Source organism: Fundulus heteroclitus, chromosome 8, assembly GCF_011125445.2.
Source record: "Fundulus heteroclitus isolate FHET01 chromosome 8, MU-UCD_Fhet_4.1, whole genome shotgun sequence".
NCBI classification, from domain to species: domain Eukaryota; kingdom Metazoa; phylum Chordata; class Actinopteri; order Cyprinodontiformes; family Fundulidae; genus Fundulus; species Fundulus heteroclitus.
In genome coordinates this window covers 24,642,909-24,670,566 of record NC_046368.1, presented here as the reverse complement: position 1 = coordinate 24,670,566, position 27,658 = coordinate 24,642,909, and the positions used below count along the sequence as shown (strand labels likewise).

General features: G+C 39.2%; 1 long non-coding RNA gene across 1 annotated transcript in view; it reads right to left on the bottom strand.

The window, feature by feature from the left end:
- LOC118563957 overlaps positions 1–26,567 on the bottom strand; it is a 52,152-nt gene extending 25,585 nt beyond the window's left edge. The window contains exon 1 of the long non-coding RNA XR_004931547.1: positions 26,351–26,567. This is a non-coding gene — a long non-coding RNA (uncharacterized LOC118563957). The remainder of the gene's footprint in view (positions 1–26,350) is intronic.
- Between the last annotated feature and the right edge of the window lie 1,091 nt (positions 26,568–27,658).

Below are 27,658 nucleotides of genomic sequence, written 5' to 3'. Positions count from 1 at the left end.
ATAGTGTAACAGGAGTTATAGCAGGAATCAATCAGATACAATAATAATAATAATAATAATACATTTTATTTATAATGCACTTTACATTTCAAATGAAATCTCAAAGTGCTACAATAGCAGGGGCTTAAAACCAGTTCCCAAAGACTAATCCAGAGAGTCTATTGTCAACAACAGATGAGTATGTGATTGTAGGTTGTTTAATGGAAATATTTAGTGCCTGTGAAGATGGAAAGAAAAAGTAAAAAAAAGCTCTAGAATTTTATAAAGTACTGTTAATATAAATATGCATGGCCATATTTGACTGTGACAAATAAAAAAATATTTTTTTTTTGTTTACTTCGATTGTTGAGTCAATAAAGGCCAAGGTTTCTTTCTTTTCAATGAGGCTTAAATCAGGCCTTTTGTCATTGGTTTCATCTGCTGTCATGCATTTTTCATTTAAAGGGGCATTTTACGTTACAAATATTTAAAGACCCAGATGATTCTTGTCGTGTCCTCTTCCCTGTGTCCCCATTTCCCTTCAAACTGTGCTTTCAGTGCTTTCCGTAATCGTTTCCGTGCGGGCCACGAAGTTTGTGGAATAGGAATCATTCAATAATACATAGTTTCCGTTGCCGCTTCAAGACAGGAGTTTCTGTCTCTCCAGAAGAGAAATAAATCAGGGGCGTCTAATAAAAGCTGTGAAAAAATAAAAATCCACAACCAGCTCGATGCGGGCAATATATCATACATATGAATCTGCCTCCCAACTCACTCACACACACCAGCGGCAGGAGTACATGCAAACACTCAAGTCAACGCTCAAGTATAACGACGATGTGATTTATGAGTCCACTGCTGGACGCGGCGCTGCCGGGTAATGCATTTAGCTCTTATCTGCCTCGACTGTAGAAGGCAGCTCTCTAAACCATTTGCCACTGGAGATTCATACACCGACAGAGATGAAGAGAGAGGAGAAGGCGCAAGAAAAAAACGGATTTGCTATTGATGGGAAGTTGGTTTGGCTGTGAGCAGGAGGCAGACGCTCCGTTCGCACACACCGTGATATAAAGAGCGAAATCGGAGAACAGAGGCTCGGTTGTTAGAAATGAATACATACATGTGTGTCGAAGACAACGAGATATCAAAGGTTATTGGAGTTTCTGAAGGTAAAATTGTTTTGTTTGAGCCGGAGGGTATCCGAGGATGCTGCGTGACTTCAAAAGGAGATGTGAAAACACAATCTGTCTGATCCAATCTAATAAGCCCCAGCATAATCCCCACACTTTGGTCTGCTTGGACAAGATGCGTAGGCGGAATGCTGATAAAGCAGAGGTAGCTGAAAGGAAGAAGGCACACTAACGCTTTTATTAGCCGAGCCACGCAATTGTCCTCGTGTCTAAATATTACAGCCAGTAGGATCCAGTAATAAAGGGCACAGTATTTACTATTTTATGTATATAGCAGCTTCTGGATGCAAACTCCAAGTAAAGGTCAGGTTCCCTGTTTTACAACTTAAAGCAGCGAGTTTGTTGCTTGGGTTGCCAGCAGCAAAGTTGCAAGAGGGATTAGCTGTGTAAAATTTTTAAACTTGGTTCACAGAACCTTTACATCAGACAATGTGGTCAAGATGGTCGTTTATGCCACTTGGCACATGGATGCAAAGAACTGAGTTGAAGTTACTGAAGGTTGAAGGAAAACTTCAAGGAAGAAGACAAATGGCTCCCTATGCATTTTTCTTTACAGGCAAAAACAGCACATTGTTCAGGTTGATTTCATGACATTTAAAAACGTTGACTTTGAGTTCTAGGATGCAAGAAACATTTTAAATTGGGTTTGATTGGTAAGAAATTGTTTTCTATACAGATATGAAATGAAAATATGAGAGGGTATTAAACGCGGGTCCAAATTGGAGACAGGGCATGTCAATCCAGGACATCCCAGCATTACCAGATTCACCATAAATGTCTGGCAGAATTTTTTATTTTATTTTATTTTTTGTTAGGTTTTTGTTGTCTTTCTGGACTCATGCAGGAGAAGATACATTGTTTGGAGTTTGCCTGTGACTTTAGGTTAAAACATATCAGGGATACCCAAGCCAACATTTAAGTATGGGGCCCATACGGGCAGAAAATGGGCTCTGAAATGGGACTGTCCTCGAGTTACTTAATGCAGGTTTGATGCAGGACTACCGTAGACTTTTTAACAAATTGAGGCACATATGGATTCTAGATGTTTTATTTATTTTGCAATAAATATTTTCAGTACCAACTGTGGATGGTAATGGTTGCCCGGCTGGTTCGGTCAATACGGGCTGTATTTAATTAACGCATTTTTTGGACCATAAGGTGCACCATAAGGCGCACTGAGAATTAACGTGTCCATGTGTGTCTATGTCCACACATAAGCCGCACAGGATTATAAGGCACATTAAATATTCTTCCCAAGTGTGTAATATCATTCAGCTCCTCCCTCTGTACAAAGCTGAGAAAAGAGAGAGCTGTCTGTCTCTGCCAAAGTAGATGGACTACACTGCCCTGTTTCTAACATAAAGTCAAAATAAACGTACCTTTGATATTGAATTAACTTACTTGGTGTATGGTTGCTAGTGTGTACTCTGGGCGCTGGCTGCCTTACATGAATGCACTTCTAGTTTAGACATTACAGTCAGGCAGTCTTGTAGACAGCTCAGGGGTCTGATCAGGTAGTGACACAGTGTACCGTAATGCTCTGAATATCCAGCTTCGTTGCTAACCAAAGTCGCTCCACTCAATGGATATTTGGAGCATTGGAGTTGTGATTTTTGAACACATTGAACCACATGGAATCAGTCAGTAAGCACAACAATAGTCATATAAAAGGCATCAGATCACAAGGCGCACCATCGATTTTTGAGAAGAATCTAAATGTGCCTTATATTCCGAAAAATACGGTAAGTCAAGTGAGTAAGTAACAAGAAGACTTTTGCGAGTCTTAAGCCAGTAAGTATACAAGCCAAAGTCATATGGGATGCACATAGAAATGTTAACAGGGACTGTGGTATAGTGTAATTTTCCAGCTTTCACTTCTCATCCATACATTTAAAGCACTGAAATAACAGAGATCACTGGACTACACACACACACACACACACACACACACACACACACACACACACACACACACACACACACACACCCACACACCCACACACACAAACACACACACACACACACACACACACAAACACACACACACACACACACACACACACACACACAAACACACACACACACACACACACACATTGTGACATCACCTAATATTCTAAATGTTCAATGACCATAGCAGTAATGCTCCGTAATACTCCTGTATTGTTACAATAAATGATTGAATCAATTCAACAATCAGGACATGAAAGCTAGTCAGACCTATTTCCTCCGACATAACAGGTTGGACACAGCTGGTGTACATTTGAAACGATTTTTATAGGAACAAATAGATGTATTTTGTACCTTTTTGCACATTTTCACATGTGGAAAAACTGAGCAATGAATTGCATTGTAAAGAAGTAAGTGACATATGCTATAAGTTTATGCATTTATTTGTTTTTTTATCTGTTCCATAAATAAGATGATTTTATGCTATTTTTCTGTTTTTAGTGATGGACAGACAGAATGTTCTGTAACTGTGGCCTGCCCCCCTCCCTAAAAAAAGTTATAGTTTTATTTTAACATACAGTAGGCTTTTTAATGAGTCCATGCAGGTAGCAGAAACAAAGCGTTTTTTTTTTATTTGTTTTTTTTAAATCTTAAACAGAAAAAAGAGACAGCTAAAATCGATATCAACAGGTCAGAAATTGGTGATTGCAAATCAGCCACAAAATTTCTGATTAATGCATCTCCAGTTGTCTCTGACCAAACAATGTGCTGCCTTTTTATATACCCACATACTAACTTCTGTTTTTATTTCAGTGCAATTTCTCTGTTTTGTGATTTATTCCTCAACGTTTGTTCAATACGTCTTCTTTTTGCATGGGTATATTTGCTGCTGTGGTTCACTTATTTTAAAACGATCCGATTTCAGCGTGTAACCACGTGAAATGTAAGGCTGACCACACATTTCTACACGCAGTATTTCTCCTGTTTTCTCCAGAGGTTCAGAGAACAAGCAAGCGAGTTATGCCAAAGAGCTGCGAACGTTCCCCACCGCCTCTGATCAGTCCAGAGCGAGTCGGACACGTCTCCAGAGATCCACTGAGACAACATTATTCGTGATTTGCTTTTGTCGTCTCTGTGAAAACAATTCGGTGTTGGAGCGCGGCGCGGCTGGCTAGCCTCACGACTTCATCATGTTGAATCAAGTTAAATGTCTCCACCCTGGCTGCATGCCAGAGGAGGTCAGTCTGGGCGGCCTGCCTATGAAAACACCCCTCCCCGTTTCAGTCTCTCTGACGGGGAAAGGTGCTCGCCGAAGAGCTGTGTTTACCTTGTGTTATGAGTTTTCAGAGATAAGCATCTCTGACAGAGGCCCCCCCCCACTCACGGTTCGAGTGGTGTCGGTTGACCCCTCTCCGGTATACGCGTGGAAACTGAAGTGCATGTGTGCTCACATGGGTCCGTGCTGCATGTGGACTTATCACGGCCCACCGGGGGGGCTGTCCAAACTGCTGTCGGTCTGAGTTAAATCCATCTGTAATCCGCATCTCTGACTCCACCCTGTCTTTAAGGAATGATCTCACCTGCCATTGTTCTTGCCCCAAATTTAAAGGAGTAGTTAAAGATTTTTAAACATAGGTTCTGCTGCGAAGTTATGAGCAGGAGCATGCAGTGTCTCTAGTCAGAGTAACTGTAAAATAAACGTTTAGCTGTGTAATGTACACAAATATGTAAGTGAATGCAATTTTTACTTCCACACTGCATTATGTTTTATGGTTACAATTAAACATCTAAATGAATTAAAAAAACATGTTTGTAAACATTTCTGTGAGTATGAACAGTACATAAAGAGTGGTTGGTGAGAAAAGGCTGTCCTCTTTTGACCCTTACCTTTTTTTTGCCATTAGGCTCGCCATGCTGCCGCTGCATGCGTACCTCTCGAGCTGATGGATCTATTTAAGACAGGCCCGTATTAAGACAATGTGGTGCCCCTGGGCACTATACCTCAAAGCCCCCCCCCCCCACCTCTTACCCGTGGTGTCCTCCCGCAAAAACATCAGACATAATCAAGGGGATTTCTGTAAAGTAATTTACTATTTACTAACTTACACAACTACATGTAGGCATATGAGCAGTGAGCAATATTCTAATATCTAATTTTAAAATGTTGAAATCAAAAAAATCTTGATTTATTTATCATTTATTATTATTGTGACATCAGTGTTCACAAAACAAATAATGCATGGTCTTTCAACAATTTCAAGTAAATAATATAACAATTTATGAAAAATATATTTTTAAAGCATGTGTCATGTGGTGCCCCCCCCCATGGTTGGTGCCCCTGGGCACTGGCCCACTGGCCCTTATGGATAATCCGGCCCTGATCTAAGAGACGTGTGCAGTCTCAGAAAATATTGTTAGCATAACCTAATGACATTTTTTGGGAATGAAAAAAATAATGGTCCGCTCTGATCTTGGCTCCTGACGGACTAACTGTTAGCTTCAGCCTCTTTGATCCACTAACTTGGATTTTTTACTAAATGAAGACCCCCAAGAAAGCGATCTACTACAGATCAGATATTCATTAAGATATAACATATTCTAACCTTTTAAAAGCACTTGTATTTATAGCAATCCATCAACTATTTCAATCCCACCTCACAGCCAACACCTATTGCTGGAAAATTACATAAAAGGTATCCAGAGTGTTGAACGTGCATGTGAAGACTTTTTTTTTTTTTTCCTTTTGGATGACAATCTGCTTTCTGCAAGTTTAAACCAGAGACAGAAATGTCTTTCAGAGGAAGCATTTTTGCATTGTACTGAATTATCACCCACCATCTTGGCAAGTTCCTCAATCCTGTTGTTCAGGTGCAACCAGCGACTGCCTCATGCTTTTTTCCCCCCAGCGTGATGGTTAAGTGAGAAGACATTCATCTTGAGCTTTTTATAGGAACATTGAAATGTGTAAGGATCAGATTTTGATTATCATCTGTCCGCAAAGCTGTTCACAATTGCTCACAGGTTATAAAAGAAGCTTTGGACGCGGCCCTTATTTACCTCCCAAGTGCATTGGGTCGTAGCCTTTCCAACATCGCCTTGTTTCCTGTTTAAATTGTGTTCTCATGCCGCGCCCCCTTTAAAGCCGATCAACGTTTGGGGAGGAGGGCAAAGTTTCCTCCGCACAACAATCGTTCCATTCAAACCGGCGGTTGTAAAATAAACACAGCCTGCCATCTGCAACTCAAGATCACTTTTTCCACAGTCGAAAAAAAAAAAAAAACGATGAGGAGGGTGCCGCATGTTGGTGTGACGGGTAAACACACACACACAGTTGCCTGGCAGCCTCATGATAAGCTGTGCAAGGGAGGAAAAAGTTCTTATCTGACCTTATTTCCATTGCAGGCAGGTGAGCACCTTCAGAGTGTGCAGAAAGTGAACTTTAGACAAGCCAGTGATCTTTAAAAAAAAAAAAAAAAAAAAGTTGTCATAAATCAACAGTGTTTGCACAGGCACCGCGCCGTCTTCCGCACCTTCACACAAAGAGCTATGGCCATTATCTTCTGCATCCTTTAAGTGGTTTAAGCCTTGCACACTTGTCACACAGTCAATTCCTAATGAATTCTCTCTGTGAGAAATGGAGGCAATAAAAAGGGAAGTAGGCGAGAGGAGGACGCTGCTGTGTGCGGTCTGCGGCGTAATGAAAGCAGGGGGGGTATGTATGATGTCTATTACCCTGGCCATGACCAAAACCCCTACTCTGTATCATTTTTATGGCATAATCCTTCTCGGATGGCTCTCTTTCGAGCCGAATAAGAATTTAGCACGACAGCAAAGGGGTGAGGGGATTACATAGGCTCACTTTCTCTTCTCGCTCACACCTCATATTTCCATTTCTGCTCCCTTTGTGCAGAGCGACGTACCCTCTTTTTTACCTCCTCCATCCCTCCTCTCTCACCATGTCGTCTCTCCGTTTCCTGACTCTCCACTTTGATTCAGCTCATGTAGTCCATTCAGTCATTCCTGTCACACTGTGATATTGCTCTGAAAGGAGCCTGGCATGACGTGGGAAGAATACATTTTTTTTTTTTTTCATCTGCCCTCTGAGATAGGAGAATGTCACTCAAACCTCGGAACTAATATTTCTAAATTTCATGTTAAAGACTTAATTACCTTTTTTATTCTGCATTTAGAGCAGTTCATAGACATACATTCTTTATAATATGAAGGCATGTGAACATACATAATATGATAATTGTAATACAATAATATAATATGATGATAATATGTGACGCAATTGCAAGGACACCCTCGCGCTCTGATCATTGCGGCGAGTATACACCTAGCTTGACTAGAGCAGAGTCTGAAGTACCTGAGTGGACCCAAGAACAAAAAGTTTGTGAAGATTTGATTGTGATCCCATTTAATAAAGATTTCTTTATTATTATTAATTTTTTTTCAATTCATAAAGCATTGCATAAATGCAAAGTGAATGCTTGATCAGTTTTGGGTTGGGGGAAGCCAACATTAAAAGTTCATTATTTGGACAAATACTGAATAATAATAAGAGTATTCTAGATCCTTGTTGAAATACCTTGACAAACGAGTAAGTTTGGCTGTGTGGTCTTTTTTCAATAACTCAAAAATGGACTTTTAGCCAGTAACTGTTTTCTTCGGGGCTGCAGGATGTCTTTCCTCACCTCAGATGGGGCTGAGCAGTGACAATAAAACCGCCTGTGGAGATGAATTTGTTGCAGGACAATTTTTGTTGCCCTCTTCAAGACCGCCGCACTTATGACAGCATTAATGAAAAAGGCCATTCAACATAGCAACGGCTGGCTCAGTGATTGAACTGCCCCTTTACCATGAAACTACAGCATGAAAAGAAGGTGGTAACGGTGGTAACTGCAAACCTTCACTCAACTGGTCTTTAAAAGTTTATATTTGTCTATCATTTGTTCCGTGAAGATTAAAAATGCCTTGGAACAGGGTTTTCCATATGCCAACCCTGTTTAATAGATTGATTTATACACCGTAATGTCGTAACTGAGCTATTTCCTGCTTTTGAAAAATTAGTTCCACTAAGCTTCATGTTGTTAGTCAGTCCATTCTGCTGATTGCTGTATTGAGTCTGTGCACCATGACAGGGATGTTTGTTGGACAGCAATTACCTTTCAACATGACTACCAGACAACAGATTGAGGGACATGCCGGGCTCTCTTTGCTTTTCTCCAGTCATCTGGTAGGTTTCAGATGAAACTTTGTTTGCTGGAAAGGCTCCACACATCTCTGTTAACTTGAAAAGGGGACACGTTTTGTGATTGCTCACAGTCACTAAAATGGGTTACATTGTAGCAATCATACATGATGTAGTGTGGATCCAAAAGATGTTTTGGATCAAAAAGCTTCTGATACAAGTCAATTAAACATTATGTTATGATGGGAGCTTTACTAACCTCAAATTATGTCAAAAAATTAAAAAAACTTAACAAGAATGCAGTATGTTTGTTTTTCTGACTGAAAAGTTAAATGATCTTCTCGTATCTGGGTGGATTAGGTCAGTCAGCTTCCTCTGTGTTATCATGCATGTCGTCTCATGCATGTCATCATCCTGAATTCCCTCCCTGGTATGTTTTTGCCGTTAGGGTTGCAGGACTCATATTCAAACATGGAGGTTACATTGCCTTAAAAAAGACTAGGGCTATCACAGTATACAGCTTTAAATGACAAAGTGTAGCTGTCAAACGAGTTAACGCGTCTTGAGCTTTTTACACATTTTGTCCCTTTATAACCATAAAATTTTGTCTCTTTGCTGCTCATACCTTTTGTATTTGGAAGTCATTTTTTCTGAATTCCCAGTTATAAAATGAACAAGAAGGCCCCCTTACCATACCATACCATCTTTATTTATAAAGACCTTAAAAACAGCCAACAGCTGAAACAAAGTGCTGTAGATTGCTACAAGCTAAAACGCATCCATTAAAAAAATCTAATAAAAAAAAAATTAAAGATAATGCATGAAAACGCTAAAAAAAGAAACAATAAAACATATTAAAAATAAAAACTAAGTCTCACTAGTTTCCCTTGATTTGGAAACACAGGCAGCTTACAGAGCACCTCAGAATTTAGTATCCAGTATGGCCTCCAGGTGTATAAAATGTTGTGAAGGTTGCAGGTATCACCCTTTTTTTTGTGTGGTTCTCATGGTTTGTATCTCACTACACACACAGTGCATTAAAACGCCTTTCTGCAAGCCTTTCCTCTTTTAGTGTTTGACTGGAAAAAAAAAAAAACACGGCAAACAGGCTTAAATCGGAAGCAACTGGACTTTTGTTCAGTTCTTTCTGAAAACGTTTCAACATCTATCCAGGAGTCGTTGTCAGTTCTGGCGGCTCGCACTGAGCAACCTGCAGTTGGTGCGCTGCTGTTTTAGGACATGGAGGTCCATCCTCCTGGGAGCCTTCTAGGTCAGATACAAATCAATGACCCACCCGTCCCTGTCCTGGGTCATTAGAAGCTATTTGCTTGGTGTGAGTGGAGTACTTGGTCACCTGATTTATGATGAGATGCTGATGTAATCTCTCTGGAATGTGTTGGAGGACCGAGTTGTAAACACTGAGGAGTTGGAAGCACAATCCTCGCCCTCTGTTTAGTGATGGCTTCTCTCTTTTGACCAAGATGGCTTCTTTCACCCCTCGTACAAACAATTTGGACAAGGGGAACGGGTGGTTTGAAAGAGGGGTGAAAGAAGCCATTTTGGTCAAAAGCCATTTTGGTTTGCAGAGGCATTGGAAAAAAAAATATCTGTAAAATATATTGTTATTGACTTGCGTTACTGACAGCAGTTAGCACCAAGACAAATGGCCGGTCCACCTGTTTTCCCACTTGCAATGAGAATGCTCTCAACTTGGCTGTGATGTCCTTTTGAGTTCCCAGCTTTGACCTCCAAGACCAATCAAACATAATGTATTATATGTGATAGACTAACATGCAGATACATGTATAGCTGTAAAGAAAAGCATTACATTGTTTTAGATTTTGTTTTACAAACAAAGCTCTGAAGCATTAAATCTGCTCTGCCGTCTTTAATCTGATAACTCTGAAAAATGTACAAATATTTAATTTCATCATATATGCAGCATTAATCTGAAATTGCTCATGTCAAATACATTTGACAATGATACAGAATTTTCTTCCACTACATAATATTATATGACTTTGTGCATTACTATGTGATACAATAAAATGTGATAACTGTTTTCTAGCAGACTGCTTTTTTTTACCTTCCGGTGTATTTTGTGTTGCAAATTCCCACTGTATTTTGCTCCCAAATGTGATTGTCTTGATCCATGATCCATGGGGATGATATTTCAGCATTACCCTGATGCCCTGCTTGGCCCATTTAATTTTCATCTGTGTCAGCATGCCACCTTGTATAAGATATAGAATTTCACTGTCACGTCAAACTGTGTGATATAAAGTAAATTGTCTATTGCAGTACATGTTTTTTTTTCCCCCCTTTAGGGTATACTTCCTTTTGTTCTCCTATTCTTCTTTTCTTGTAAAATGACAATGAAATCATTTTTCTCTGGTTGGAGCTTGGAGTCAATACCCTTCCTTTGTCACCATGTCTCCTGACAATGTTCTCTCTAGGGGCAGTAATGTACTCCTTGGAGTCAGTTTTTTTATTTTTCTAACCACGTGTTCTTCCTTTTTCTTTTCTGCATTCACAGTCGTGCGACGTGTGAGATATAACAACTGCATGAGCTGAGAGCTTTTGTCTGCTTTTAATAAACATGTTCTGGGAGATAATAGCTTTCAAAAGCTGAGACATGGAGACCCTCACTTACATTTAGAAAACGGGCAGCACATATCTCATAGCCCGGGTGACATGTAGAGCCTTGTAAAGTATTACACCCCTTGAATCCTTTCACATGTTTCCACGTCACAACCGCCAACCTCTAAACGTAGGTTTGCTTTTCTATTCAACCCCCTTTACTCTGACACCACTGAATGAGATCTAGTGCAACCAATTGCTTTTGGAAGCAACCAATTTTTGCAAATATTCCATCCGTGGGTAACTAAATCTCAGTAATAATTCAGCTTGTTCTGTAATGACCTCAGATGTTTATGGCCTTTATGGAAAAGTGGTAATATTAAAACCACTGTTGAAAATAAGTCAAGATGTATAATTTCCAGACAGAGCATATACCAAAGAAGGTGCTCTGGTTAGATTGAAGAAAAATATAACTTTTCGTCTTAAATGGGACAATGATGCTAAAAATGCAGCCAGCACATCTAAATCAAAGGAATGACTTAGATGGAAGCATATGTGTTTAAAAGGCCCAGTCAAAGTCCTGACCTAAATCCAATTAAGAAGTTTTGGCAAAGGTTTTAGTGTCCAGTTGTGCAAAGCTGTAGAGCCACCTCTAAAAGTGGCTCTACAAAAGCATCAACTCAAATTGGTGACATACATGTATTGTAGAAATACATTCTTAAAAAAAATTAAAATACTGTGCATTTTCTTATTTTACTATGGTGTACTACACTGACAGGATTAATTTTACATCAGTATTGCAAAACATGTATATACATGTATGTTGGTGTGCTTTTAATGCCTTTCTATATATATATATATATATATATATATATATATATATATATATATATATATATATGTGTGTGTGTACGTATATACTGTATATTTGACACCTGAATGCAGCATTACCTGAGTGACAATGTAAGCATCTCCGTTTTGTCAGAATTACCCTTTTCATCTTTTGCTTCATCCTCTTGGGAGCATTACATTGGGTAGCAAAATGTTAGACATCCTCTGAGTGTCATTGAGAGATATGAGTTTAAATGCCTGTGATTCTCCATCAGCTGGACGTGTTTGATATGTGTAGTGTGCCACCATCAGGCCTCAATCCAAGCAATCAATTCTCTAAAGCCTCAAGCTCCAGGGAAGCTCACTATATCACCTGCCTGCCTGGTCGTCCAACAAACGAATTGAGGCAAAAACAGGAAAATAAGCCTGAGGTGTGCAGAAAACACAAGCATCCTGCTTCTTCCAAATTTGATGAGTTTCTTGCTTCAGTGGAAACCTAATGAATGGCGGAGCTCTGGTTTGCTGAGAGGATTGGAATATGGAGAGGGCTGCTCTCATTACGTCAAGCTCCACCGTGCTGTTATGCCGCATGTCATAGTCACTGTCGGGCCACTGGTAAGAAGGAGCTCAAACACAGCATCAGGGGTTCATATGGACTGTGGAGGGTGATCCAACAGGGGAAAACATCTGGACTGGATCCTGAGTAGATGAGATTTTTTTTACTATAGTTAAATCAATTAAAAATATTCTTTTGGACTCAGTCACACACTCTGCCTTCACATGTTGTCAGTTAGATTTACATTGACATGTATTTTTTATTTATTTTTGGCTCAATCTGATTGTAGATTTATGATCAAGTGATTCAAACTGTTTTACGAACATTCACCGTTACGATTTTTCACATTGCTTAAGATGCCGGGTTGGCTGTTAGTTTTCAGGCAGGTGATGCAAAAAATTTATTTGCTTGGGAGCATTTTCCTCTCAAGCCATTTTATCTTGGAGGTACCAAGCATTTTCCAAGCATATATGTTGTTCATGTTTTATTTTATGGGATTTTAATTTGAAATAATTCAAACAACCACAGTTATTTACAAAAATGCTGACTGCACAAGACCACAAGTTGTGTTTATAGTGTTTTTCATAATTTTGAGTTTTTTATCTACCACGTCTTTGTTAGGTTTTGTGGTTGTAGAGTAGGACCCAGGTACAGGAGCATTGGATGAAAATAATGATATTTATTTAAAAAAAATTGGAAATTTATTTGAAACACAGGAAAGTAAAAAACAAAGCAACTGGACTTGTTTTCCGTAGTTGAAGACGTTTCGCTTCCTCTCAAGGAAGCTTTCTCAACAGGCTTTATACTACTGGCAAGGCCTTTGTTTGCCAGTAGTATAAAGCTTGTTACTCCACATTACTCCAGACTTTTTGAATTGAGAAAGCTTCCTTGAGAGGAAGCGAAACGTCTTCAACTACGGAAAACAAGTCCAGTTGCTTTGTTTTTTACTTTTTTTTTGGAATCTAAGAGAAATATTACAGAAACAACACAAGATTGAACTAAGAAATTAATAAACAAGGAATAAACTCAAATAGCACCAACTAGAAAACATAAACGACAGGGAAATTATGAAAACAGAGAGAAAAAACAAACCCTAAAGCACATTCACCTAGAGAGCATAGCAGTCTATAGGAAATATCGTCCCAAATGTTTGGACACCTTGTCAAAGTTTTATCTGATATTAGCTACACTTTAGCTAATATCTGTTCACATTAGCTAAAAGCTAGTTAATAGGTAGACCAGAAATGTTTCATATGTTCCAGTTTTCACTGACCGCTTCAGACCTATGTAAATTTGAAGGAAGTTAATGTTAAAAGTTTGTAAAAATCACAGGGACATTTATTTAGCTGCTTTAAGATGTTAGCCTCGCTCAGATTAGCCATTAGCTTTAGCATCCAGGACCAGCTAACCTGAATTTATACTAAATGAAGCCGATCAGAGAGTTACTTTCTGTTGGTAAAATATTCAATGCTTCTAACCTTTTAATAGAAAGTGAACTCAAACGCCCTTAACTGTCCTTTTAATGCTTTAAGGATACTGCAACAGGAATTTTCAGCTGGGAAAAGGCAAGGTTAATGTATAATTATGTTTAGACAAGTATGGTAGGGTGACCAGACGTCCCAGATTTCGTGGGGACAGCCCCTGTTCTGTGCGACCTGTCCCCAGCAAAAGCCGTCCCCAAAAATGTCCCCGACAACTAGGTTTTATGACTAAGAAAAAAATTGCGTGCAATTATTAAGGTACCTGGTTGTGCTCTTGTCACCGTTACTGATGGAGTAGTGTTTTACCCCACACCACTACCCTGGCCCCCCCATCAGCGTTGCACACTCCAACAAAACCGCCCCTGAAATTTAAAAATTACGAGCCAGAGATTTTAATTTCTCAAATTTGTTCACCAGTAAGATGTTGATGAAGGTGTATCTTAATCACCAAACGTAGAGTAAAATATTCTTTGTTTACAAGCCCATTAAATACATAAGCAGGGAGAACAAGTGAGATTCACTAGCATATAAATTTTTCTACCTGTCAGACACTCATGGACAGTATATTTGTTGAAAAAAAAGACATTGCACTAATCTCAAAAATATTCTGCTGAAGAATAACTTTTTATTTTATAGCGCACCAATATTTTTTTTTTTACTGTACAAGGGTTTGTCAAAACACTGGGCATCATCTAGTCGGCTACCTCTTGTTGCGGTTAAATACAATTGCTACATGGATCAAATTTGCGGTTGCAGATAGATTCAACGATGACATAAACTGCCCCCAAAGAACCCATCTGTGCCAAAGGAGTTTGATAAACAAACCTTTCATGTTCCAGTCTGATGACAGCTCCCCCGTCATAGATAAAGACCTGCTTCTGAGGCAGCGATTCACAAGACCAGAACAACAACAAGGAAGTATTGGTTTCCAGCAGCCATATACTGTAGCTGCCAAGCCAGGGAGATGTTCCAGAATGAATCTCACTGTCTGAAGGGGGAGTTTTGGTCTAAATGATGAATTAGCAAAGCTTAATTACAGCGAGAGGCTGCACGAAGACACGAGTTAAAACCTCCTGCAGGCGCCAGAAACTGGGAAAAAGTAATAAAGCAAAAATGTGCAAGAGCAGATTTTAGAACCAACTTTTTGTTTCTTGGTGGACTTCTTTGTGATTTTCCAATGTTTTCTGTTGCCTGTTTATTTTGGCCCTTTTTTCTCATTAGCGCAGGCCTGTTGGGTGAGCGTCAAGAAATAAACAGCTCAGGCAACATTTCTGACTCTTAAACTCTAATAAGTGCTGCATTTTTTTTTCCTTTTCAATAAAAGATTTACTGTTGCGCAAGTTGCCCTTCATCTTAGTTTATTAGGCATAGAAGAATGCTTTTCTTTTCCTCTCCATGGCTTTAACGCCACAGGTGCAAATAATCACAAACATTCGTGCACATGCTTTCCACGAGCAAGGAGAACATGCAGGAAGTACAAGGAGCTAAAGCATAAAAGTTCAGCATATATTATCCGATGCTTGATAACGCGGGATGAGAACATGCTCATGTGTTCCAGCACCATCTGTTAATTGTCATCGCAATGAGAACGTTGAACTGACTTTTCAGAGCCAAGCTGGAGATGTTAAACACAGGGTGGTGGGAGAGATGATGCACTGCAGCTGCGACGACCGTAGTATTATAATGTTGAGTTTGAAAAAGAAATAACTGAACAAAATGTAATGATCTCATTTGCAATGATGGATCACATTTACTTAGGCAGCTGCAAGCCTGTTATGTACTATTTTTCAAACAAATGAGCCCTGGACCTCCAGCAGGCACCATAAACCTGAAGTAAATGGAAATTAAATGAAAATATTTTTTCTTAACCTTTCTCGTAGTTCATTAGCATTGGCAACAGCTCTGGTAGTTCTCATAATATTTTACCCCTTAGTTGTGCATGAGAGGTGGAAGAAATAGTTGTCTGGAGGCTTTGTGAATTACCCAAACTCAATTATTCTAATATTGGTCCCGCACTTTACCTCTAGTCTTGTTCCTCTCCCTTATTACTGCAAAACAGGAAGTTTTTCAATGCTGACTGTACTGATATGATGGGTATGGCTGTGTGTTTGTGTGTATTCAGGTAGAGCATGAGGTCTGTCATATTGACCTCATCATACTATAACACAGGTTTAGTTCATTAGCTCTGTCCAGGCTGCCATCAATCTGACCACCCTTCACCTTGAAGCTCGTGCTCTTTTTTTTTTTTTCGCAACCTCATTTCCTTCTTCACATCAGCAGCACACCAGCAACACACATTTACAGTACCACTGCAAATTTTATCTTGTATGTCCCGATTAGATTACTCCTTTGTATCACAAGTGTGACACAAAACAAACCAAATCTGCAACAATTGCGTGAGAAAAAAAATATAAATATTTTTCCCTTTTTTTTTTTTGCAATTACAAATCTTAAAAGGTGTGGCCTAAAGTTATATTCAGCAGCCCTGACTGAATTCTTTCTAAAACAGAAACACCTTCCATTGCAATTACAGCTACAAGTCTTTAGCAGTATTTCTCTACCCTCTTTGTTGATCTGAAATAAATAAATAAATAAAATAAATGCAAAATAGCTCAATTAGATTGCTTAAACAGGAATTGAAAAGTTTTGCCATCAATTCTCAGCAAATTCTGAGCTGGACAGGCTATTCTATGTTGGCTAATTCAAAACCATTCCAATGTGGTTGTACAGTGTCTCGTAAACATGTCCTCATATTTCACACCGTCCAACTTTCCCTCAACTCTTACCAGTTTCCCAATCCTTGGTGGTGAAAAGATGCCACCACAGCATGATGCTGCCACCACCATGCTTTACTGTGGGGACAGTGTTTTAGTGGTGATGGATATGTTGCTTTTCACCCAGCCAATCTTTGCCAAAAAGTTCAGTTTTAGTGTCATCTGATCAGAGCACCTTCCTCTATATGTGTGGGGAGTCGACCACATGCCTTTTGGCAGACGCAAAATGTGCCCTCTTATTTTTAACACTTTTTCTGGCCACTCTTCCATAAAGCCCGGCTCTGTGGAGTGTACGGCTTACTGTGGTCCTATGGACAGATCCTCCGATCTCTGGTGTGGAGCTCTGCAGATCCTCCTGGGTTACTTTTGGCTTCTGTGCTGCTTCTCTGATTCATGCCCTCGTTGCCTGATCAGTGAGTTTTGGTGGGTGTCTCTCTCTTGGCACGTTTGCTGTATCATTTGAAAATTATGGATTTGATGACGCTCTGAGGAAACATTAAAGATTTAGATATCTTCTTATAACGCCCCTGACCTGAGCTCCTTTCATATATTTGGTATATTTTCTACATGACTTGTGACAAACGGTAAAGTGGATAAACTTTCCCATAAAGACCAGATTTGTGGAGTACACAGTTAATGGTGCAGGGAGCCTGAGATTAAACTAGACTCAGGAGGACTAATTATTATTTTGGTGACTTATGAGGACAGGTGATTGCACTGGATTTTATTTAGGAGGATTGAAGTGAAGGGAGCTAAATGAAAATACACAATATACTTTTCGGATTTTTTTTATTTTTAAACATAATTTAAAAAACATATATCCTTCCTTCCTTTTGCAATTATGGGTGACTTCATGGTAGTCTATGACATAAAATCTAAAAAAAAAAAAATACATTGAAGTTTCACATTGTAAATGGATAAAATTGGAAAAGTTCAAGTGGTATAAAAACATTTGCTAGGCTTTGTTCCTACTTTGTTTTCCTCTTTTGTCGATCAAATGATCTATATCGTCCTATATAGTCAGAGAAAGTAGGACACAGAGACACACCTGGCCCTTCACTTCCAGATGAATCGTGCATACAGACAGGGTACGTTGTTTCAGTTCCAGTCTCACAAAACTGCTTTCTGATTTGGCTGAAAATCTAAAACGTGTAAAGTAAAATCACCCACACAATAGCAATGTTTTTTTTTTCCAGTCATTGCAGCAGCCAAAGGATGCAGAGCAACTTCAAAGTCTCAAGAAAAGTGTGTTTTTCATATGTCTCAGGTCCTCCTCATAACTTTTTGCCTGTGGTGCTCTTGTTGTGACAGGCATGTGACCTCATTCCTCAGTCGCCGTGATTAGTTTGATGAAGCTTTGCTTCACTTGCTGTCTAGCTTGCAGAGTAACAAAGTTACACTAAACTACTGTTGTAGCCATGGATTTTGTGTGGGCTACACAGAAATTGTGTCTAAAATTATATTACTACACTACTCTCATCTTCACTAAGCATAAGAAATTGAATGTGGATCGTGTAGATGACACCTAAACTGTCAAATATCCTGACTATTTCCCCATTTGTCTCTGCATTGGCTCCATATCTAAGAGGAAGTGGAAGCAGCTCAAGATTGAAAACAGTAATAGTTACAATGATGATAATGCATGGTACTGTGTTATTATTTCCATTTTTCGTATATATTCGGACAAACATTCTTTTTGGATTTTACTGTTTTACCACAGATGTGCAAGGCACCATATACAGTCATCTTCAATAAATTAGAAAATTCATTCTGATGAGGCTCATTTGTCAGATTAAAAGTACCTTTTGAATATAAACAACATTTAAGCAAGTATTAAACAAACTTTTCATCAAGAGCACATTTCTGTATTAAGATTTTTTTTATTTTGCTGTGGTAATATACTTTTAACTATTGTGTTTTTATAAGATATAAGCAAAAAATCTACAAATATTTAATCACACACAAATTTGTGTGTAATTATTCTATGTAATGTGTTTCACTTAGTGAATTGAGTTACTGAAATGAATTAACTCTTCAGTAAAATTCCAATTGATTGAATGTTACTGTATAGTAACATTATCAGCCATGATTCTCTGCTTGAAAAAAAAAAATAATCTGTAGCTCACAGACTGATACACATGTTCAAAGGCATGGTGGAGTTCACAAAGCAGACAATTTTTGAGAAATAACCTTTTTTTTTTTTTTGGTTAGATTTTGTCCATCTCAGTCATTGTCAGCAGACAGTCATCACTTTCTGGCATAGAGACTCTGCTCTCGTGTTTGAACTGACTACGGGGAACCTTACTGGGTTAGCAGCTGGGTCAGACCAGAGCTCAATCAGGAGTTCAGTCCAATCAGGGCGAATACAACCCGTTGTATCTGATACCAGCACTTCACAGAGATGCATCACAAGACCGGGAGTTGAGTGAGTCCTTGCAACGGTAGATAGCCTATATGCAGAAAAAAAAAAACATAATCTAAGCAGTCTGGGGCAAATAGTTACCAGTACCGGAGAATCTGCAGTTATTTTCTTCACAATATTTATGTGTTTGGCTTGGCTGTTATAATTGTACATTCTAAATGATTTATTGTTTTCGTTGCTGTTTTTCTATCTGTAAACTAAAAGCATGGCCCGACAGAAACCTGTCTCTGTGAAGGGATATGTTTCCAATAAATGATTCATAATTTGTCCGTGGGAGGGGTCCGTTAAGAATTGATTACATTGGCAAGAGAGTAAAAGAAAATGCAGGAGAAAACATCTCTGACCTGAGATGGCCCGTACGAGTCTCTGTGTCTTTTTTTTCCCTCTCCCACATTAGTTTGATGAATAACACTGACGCACCACCATTGAGAGTCATCCATCAGCTCTGCGCCAGCTCACGGATAGAAAGTAGGACGTCAAATATTGACACCCACAACTTCTCCCTGGTTGCAACACAACTTTGACACTCACAGGGCTGTGAATTATTGAAGCCCCTCAGCCCATACATTTAAAGTCACTGATGTACGCCCTCAGTGGAGGATGGACTGGTTACGTAATCGGAGATGTAGTCATACTTTCATCCACTTGAGAATCCATCACGAATAAAGCTTTTAACCAGTGAAGCGAGACATGATTGCATCTTTCAACAAGCAGAATTTCAAGGTTTCAGTAATAATTCTGCTTTTTTACAGCTTGTATCTTGAGGATTTTTGTTTCTTCCTTAATTCTTTCTCAGAGAGTACAGACAGTTTGAACTTGTAGCCATTGAAAGATGTATCGCCATTACTCCCCAGCAAAGTCACATAAGCAGCAGTAACAAAAACCCTATTTGTTAAAAGACAACAATGCCAACAAAGATATTTTCTACAATATGATGCATAGATGAGGACAATAGAAAGAAGTGTTTAAATAGTCTATCGTTCCTCATAACAAAATACAACAATTAGCATTGCTGCAAAGCTAGCTACAACAGGAAGTTAGAAAAATACCAGTTTAGAACTGAAAGAGGCCATTGGGCTCGACTTTTTTTAATCTATAACAAAGCATGGGGTGACAGTGGTGCAGGACTTAGGAAGTTTGTACTGCAATTGGTGGGTTGCTGGTTTGATCCCCCACTCTTACCATCTCATTTGTGTCCTTGTCCAAGACCAGAATTGCCTGCTGGTGGTGGAGAACCAGTTGGAACCGATGAATGGCAGTCTTGCCTCTGTCAGTCTGCTCCAGGGCAGCTGGGGCTACTAACATAGCTCACCAACATCAGGGTGTGAATGTGTGGATGATTGATTCTATTGTAAAGCGCTTTTGGGTACAAGTACAAACCGAGCCATTTACCATTATCATTGCAGCGCATCAAGGGACTACAGAATGTTAACTAGCTGTTTGTATTGCAGCAGAGCTAGTTTTGATTGTTGGTCAGTATGCAGCACATCAAGGTGTGAGAGGAAGTTTGGGAAATTCAGTGACATATAGGAAATTGTGTTTTTTACACAGCGTTGCCAACTCTCACACATCCAGCATGAGTCTCACATCTTTGCCTCTTTCTCCCTTGCTCATCCTACAAAGACAATCTCACTCCAAAAAAGGAAAGTAGTTTTAAGACATTGTGTTTAAGACAATGTAACCATGTCCAATTCTGCGACGAAGAATCTTCTGCACTTCAATTAGTCAAATAATAAGAAAACCAGTTGTGCACAGGCTCCTTGCAAATATATTGTTTTTGTTTGTGCACTCAGTGGTATGGTGTCTTGGAGGTAAAGCATAGACCCCTCTGATGTGGGCATTTAGACAAGTTGTCCCATAGAGAGTCCTGGTATTATATTTGGTATTAAGAGCAAGAAAAGAACAAGCAGGGGAGCACAAGTTTTATAGTATATTTTATGCAAGTCATGATAAACATTTTTCAGACACAGAGCCTTGGAGTGAAAAGTTAAAGTGATCAGTAAAGAAACATAGATTTCTATTTTATGTGCATAGAGAGCTGTGTCAGGTTAAAATCAATGACCCTAATGGCTCTGTTGGTGGAGCTCAGTACCCTGTACCAGCTCAGCTTCCTTTAGCGGTAAGCTTGTGAAATGACCTCTTGCTTCTGCAAGTTGAAACTATAAAGGGAAATTCCATAAGTTTGGGGATAACTGTGATGGCATTTTTATGACGAATCTCACCATGGCAGCAAGCAAATACTGCTGCTTTCCTGTGTTGAGTAGTATGAGCGCATTGGGTGACGTTTTCCTTTACACTGCAGAGACAACATGAGGAAAATGAAAATTTGAGGGAGCTGCACTGTATTTTTGTAGATCTAGAGAAAACATGGCAGGGTGCTGGGAGAGATGCTGTGTTATTGTATGAGGAAATCTGGAGTAGCTTTAAGACAGTGGTGAGGTGTGCTATAGGTGCGAGAAAGGTGTTCAAGGTGGAAGTAAGACTGCATCAAGGATAATCTCTGAGCCACACCATTGCTGTGACGATGGACAGATTTATCTTTCCCCATTTCATGCTTATCTCACTCACCTTCCAGTCACTACTCACTCACCATAATCAGCTCCATTTGCCACTGACTAATTATAATCAGTTCATTCCACTTGGGCCTCCACCTATATACACCTGCCTCTCATAGTCAGTCAGCGCCAGATGTCTCTCTACTCACTGCCTGCATGCGTTTCAACCTGTTTCTGGTCATGACCTGCTCAAACTATCGCTTCCAACATTGTCTGGCCACCTGCTTGCTTCTGTCACATCGTCCGGTCAAGGCTGTCTCGACCTGCATCGACTGGTCGAGTCTGTATCTGCTTGCATCATCTGGTCAAATATGTATTGACCTGCATCATCTGGTCAAATCTGTCTTGACCTGCATCATCTGGTCAAGTCTGTGTCTGCCTGCATCATCTGGTCAAATCTGTCTTGACCTGCATCATCTGGTCAAGTCTGTGCCTGCCTGCATCGTTTTGTCATCTGCAAGGTCCTGCCACAATCACCTGGTCTAGCCTGACTCTGCTGTCTCCAGCCATTTCTGCCTGCCTGTTTCTCCTGGCACTTTCTTTTATTTTAAAATAAATATTTAAAACTCAACCACTGTGTCTGGCTAGAATACTGGGTTCCCTGGATCCCATGTATTACGGTACGTTCTGGCCAGCATGAACCCATCTATTCTGGCTTCTGCACACTCTATTGCTACGTCCTCCTCGTCACCCATTCCTGTTGGGCCCACTTCATTGCCAGCAGCCGTCGAGCTATTCAGCACTCCGCCCAATCCTGCGGCGTCAGCCTTATTAACCGCTACCATCGACTCAGTCCACACTGGACTGTTAATTATTGAAACACATCCAAGCAGGTTGAAATGGGGAGAGAAAAGTGTCGGATGTGTTGTGTGATAAAAGAATATTAGCGAGAATGAAAGGAAAGGTGTACAAGATGGCAGTGACACCAGCGATGTTGTATGGTTTAAAGATAGCGCCACTGAGGAAGAGACAGGAAGCAGATCTGGGGGTAGCAGAGATGAAGAATCTTTTTGGGAGTGACGGGATGGATAGGATCAGTAGAAATCAGAGGGGAATGCTCATGTTAGATGTAGTAGAGATGAAGCCAAAGAGGCCAGACTGATGTGGTTTGGATGCGTACAGAAGAGAGTGAGTATATCAATAAAAGGATGTTGATGCTGGAACTGCAGCTAATGCCAGGCAGGAGGCCTAGAGGAATACCAAAGAGGAGATTTATGGATGGGGATATAAATGTAGTTGGTGTGAGAGAAGAAGATGCAGAAGATAGGGTTAAATGGAGGCAAATGATTTTCTATGGCAACCCCTGAAAGGGAAAAACCAAAAGAAAAAGAGAGGAGTTCTTCTGATTTTCAGGTGACACCATCGGAGATGAAAAGCCTTGAGAAATTAATCATTTCACATGAGTGGAAAACATCAGTATTACTCAGTGGCAACTCCTCAAGGAACATAAATTCCTACTTTAACCTCAATATGCCATGGGACTTCATGAGAAAAATATCAGTCCATGAAGTTGACATTAACTTATGTGGCCAATTATTAAGCTGTAAATATATCATGTAGTTGTAGCAAAAGTTAAAGGAACAAGATATTTTCTTTTCAGCTTTTAAGCCATGTATTGCTGCTTTTTTCTCAGGAGGAATGGGAAAAGCTGTTAGCAAATGTGTAAATAATTTCTGAGAGTGATACAATGAAGGTAATTACAGAAAAGCAGCAAAGAAGTCACTTTTCACTGATTAATTGATGAGTCAGAAGGAATTTTGTCCGTGCACAGACGAGGGTTCTTTTGAAACATATAAGTTTAATTTATTCCTGAACTTTTGATTGACACAGAGCATTAGACTAATACAACAACCAGTGTGCATCCTGCTCCTTGTATGAACTGTGACTTTAGATACATTCTTTCCAATGAAGTACTTTATTCTTTGTTTAGGTAATTTATGAAATTTTGTAAGTTCAGTATGAGCTAGGAAGCAGCCATTAAATACTATGAAGTATAGCTGTAGCAATAAGTTTGTAGGGACAATGGAACCAGTATTTTCTAAAAAACATTTTAGACAGCACCGTTCTGGCTTTTTTATTCCAGTCTGTGCAGTTCTTAGTTTTTCTCACCAGTTCCTCAACGATTCTTCAATCTGGGATTGCTCTGACAGCTGCCTGCTGCAAGTTGCCAACCATTTACAAATATAATTTATTTTCTTTTTTGCAATAGCAACTTCTCAAAATAAGGCTCAGGACACATTGGGTCGCCCTGATTAGTTTCTGTAAATCATTTCTAACTGTTTGAACCAAAAATGGTCACCTCTCTTTTAGGAAAAGGAAAAGAAGGTGAATTTTACTGTGATTTTTCTATAAATACTTGCAAAAGTATTCATATCCTTTGTTAGGCGATAACACCGAGTATCATATGTTAGTGAAATAAAAATAAGACAACATCAGAAATGCCTTTTTCTTTTTTCTTTTTCTTTTTTTCTTTTTTACAAATAAAGATCCTAAATTTGGTGGCCATTTGCATTTAGCTCTCATTACTTGAAGTCCTCTAAATACAGTTCAGTGTGGGCAAAATAAATAAATAAAATGGTAAATGGCTTGTACTTGTATAGCACTGTATCAAGTCTGAGGGACCCAAAGCGCTTTCCATTACAGTCAGTCATTCACGCACCGTAGCCACAGCTGCCCTGGAGCAGACTGACAGACGCAAGACTGCCATACATCTGACCACCACCAGCAGGCAATCTGGGTAAAGTGTCTTTCCCAAGTACACAACAACTGAGATGGTCGGAGTGGGGTATCAAACCAGCAACCTGCCAATTGCAGGACAAACTCCCTAACTACAGTGCCACTGCAACGCCGTAAAAAAAAAAGAAAAACTAACAATATTGGGTGACATTCACAAAGGACAACAACCCTAAACCACTTAATACAACTTTTACATTTGTTAAAATAAAATGTGTTAAACCATGTATCATTTTTCTCACATTTCACAATCTTGCATTACTTTTTGTTTGTCTATCAAATAAGACACCAAAACAATGCTGTAAATTTGACCAAATGATTTGAAGGGTATAAATACTTTCCTGAGGCACAGTATGAAAAGTATTTGTCCAGAGTAAGAAGGTAATTTCATGGAGACATTTCAGTAAGCAAATATTTTTAAATCTTTGTCTGTTCGGCTAGGTCTGAATAATTTCTCTGAATTTGTCTGTATGATTAGATAAAATGATTTTATAATGGAAATTTTAACAAAATAGAACACAAAGAAGTAGGATGTTAACTAATCTGTGAAGTTTTAGGCTTCATTCATCTTTTTTATTTTAAAAATCTAAATAACTTCAATTTTACAACTAATCATATTTTTAACAAATTTGTCTGTGTTTTTACCACATCACAGAATTTGTTTAATATCTTACTTGCAATATTTTGGTTTTTAATCTACTGATTGTGAACCCAAAACTAGATGCCACCCAAGAATCAAAACATGCCATTTAACTGTGTTTTACAGTTCTAGCTCTAGTTTTTAAGGTAGACATGTAACTGTCTACAAGGCTATCATTGGTCTACTTCCCTTGTATCAGTCAACTCTTCTCCAACTGAAGAGTCTGGGGTCGTACTGTCTTCACTCTCAGGAGTTTTTATTATTTTCAGTCCCAATGGGGAGAACTGAAATAGGAAAAAGGGCTTTTTTATATGCAGCTCGCATTGCCTGGAACCAGCTGCAGAAAGACCAGAAGCTTCATGACCTTGTTGTTTTTCAATAAATGCTGCAAGACTTGGAGCTACATCTGTCTGTAAATGTTCTGCTTGATTTGGAGATTTTAAATAACTATTGTATTTATTTGTTCATTTGTTTTATGGTTTTAAATGTGTTTAAACTATTGTTTGTTTGAACGTAGTTGGTTATTTGAAACCAACTACGTTCTGGCCAAGTGTCCTGGCCAAGGCTGTTGCTGCCTTGGCCAGGACACTCTTAAAGAGAGATATTGATCTCAATGAGGCTTTCCTGGTGGAATAAAGGTTAATGAAATGTTAAAAAGGGTCTGGTTTAGATGTTAGCACACAAATGCCAAACTGGGAATTTTTAATTTCTGGAAAAAGAACAAAGGATCAAAGATCACAAAGTGTGCACAGCCTGTATTCCATCCTCATTAGACAAGTCTATGTAGTATAGACTGAAAAAAAAAGTGGATATTGGTCTGTATGTTGAAAAAAAAAACTGGGAAATAGCCTCTTGTAACACTTCATAGCTGCTAGCTAACTTGCATTGTTCCTAGCACTGTTGCTTGATTTTTGAAATGGAAAATAAAATCTGAAAACTGTAAATAAATGGTCACAGTGAAATCTTTTCTATCCAAATTTCTATAATTTCATCTGGAAGTTTTGAAATTTGAAATGACAGATGTAGACAAATCCTAATTATCAATCAGTATCCTATATTTATATAAAAAAAGCTGATATTACAGGACCCCCCACTTCATATGCAAATATGTTGTTTGTGTAATAGGGAGGAATAGTTATGGTAAAGCCAGTCTATATACACTAAGTAGTAATTTATAAATTGTATCTATATAGCAGATTTTTTTGCAGATAATTGCTGTACAAAGACAGCATAAGCATTTAAACATTTATGAAATTAGGACATGACTAGTAGGCAAGGACCACGCTAACAGATACAAACAAAACACAAAACAATCAAAAAGATGTCATTTGTTAGAGATGAGAAAGTACAGGTAACAGCAGAAATGACTCCCATCTGCCTGTTTTCTGGAAGATGCTAATATATAAATATCTACTTGTCATTCCAATCCCCATTCCCCAACCCCAATCCATCTTTCTGTTGTTACCTTCATTCCTCCAAACGGACAGCCAGCAGGGAGCCAACAAGTGGATGACAGTCTGTCCCAGCGGGCGACACCAGCAGCAGCAAAGCCACGAGCCGAGGAGGTGAGGAGGAGGGGTGTATGATGAGAAAGGAGGTGAGAGAACGCCGGGGTCTGAGTACAGGAAAGGAAAAAAAAACCTAAAAAAAAAAAAAAACTCATCTGAATAATTGCCCTCTGGTGCCATGACGCGATAATGATGGCCGTCCCGTCCATAATTAAGTCAGCAGTTATATTACTTCCTCATTTAAATAGGCTCCTCTCACCTTGATAAGCTATACATATTCAGCCCCCACGAGAAATTGACACGTTGCCATGTTCACGAGTGACACTGCATTTTATCAGCAGTTAACCTTTATGAATGAGCCCAGAGATGTCATGGCAGCCTGTGTGTTTTAGCAGTATGCAGTCTGTCTGTTGGGGGATTAATCGGCAGAGGTTAAGTAGGCTTGGGTACCTCCAAAGGACAACTACGGGCTGCTTACCAAAACATATGTGACTGACTTTGCCAGATGGAGCCCTGGAAATGGGGGGGGGGGGGGGGGGGGGGATACTGTGAAATTAGGTGTTGAAATATGACTCATTTGACGCATGGCATTAATGGCTTTGAAAACCTGTTAAAGCTAAAATAATCATCATTTAGACACTGGCTACTGGTATTCTAATCTTTATCAGAGCTTTATTCAGACCTAGCCGAATAGAAAGGAAGACACATACAGGAAACGTGTCAGGTTTGACCTTCATGGAAGACCAAAACATACAGTACGGTGCAAAAGTATAGACATTGCTTCAACTATTCCACATTTTGAAAAAAAAATGCAAACATAGCTGCCACTATATAGTTTGGAGATTTTATCTGAAAAACCAACACAACATATTTTATTTTTATTTTTTATTAATTCAAAGCAGATTTTGGTGCACCAAAGTTTGAATTTGGGTAAGTAAGTAAGAAATCAAAGATAATGTAAAAAAAGTGTGGTTTTCAATTATAAGATTTGAACTTCTCTGTAATAATTTTGTCCCAAATTAAAAATGTAATCTTTTCATGCATCAACCACCTGTGCTGGTGGGGCAAATCATTCTTGAATTGCAGTAGGGGGGCCACAAATGACCCCAGGCTGCACTTTGGACATGCTTGATCTAAGCCAAGACGCTGTAGGAAACTCTAGATGGGCTGCAGAGCTCCACGACAAAGAGTGAGACATAAAGCCGTGTTTTCATCAATGTTTTTTCATGCAACTTTTTGAAATATGGCAGTAGAAAAGGTTGATT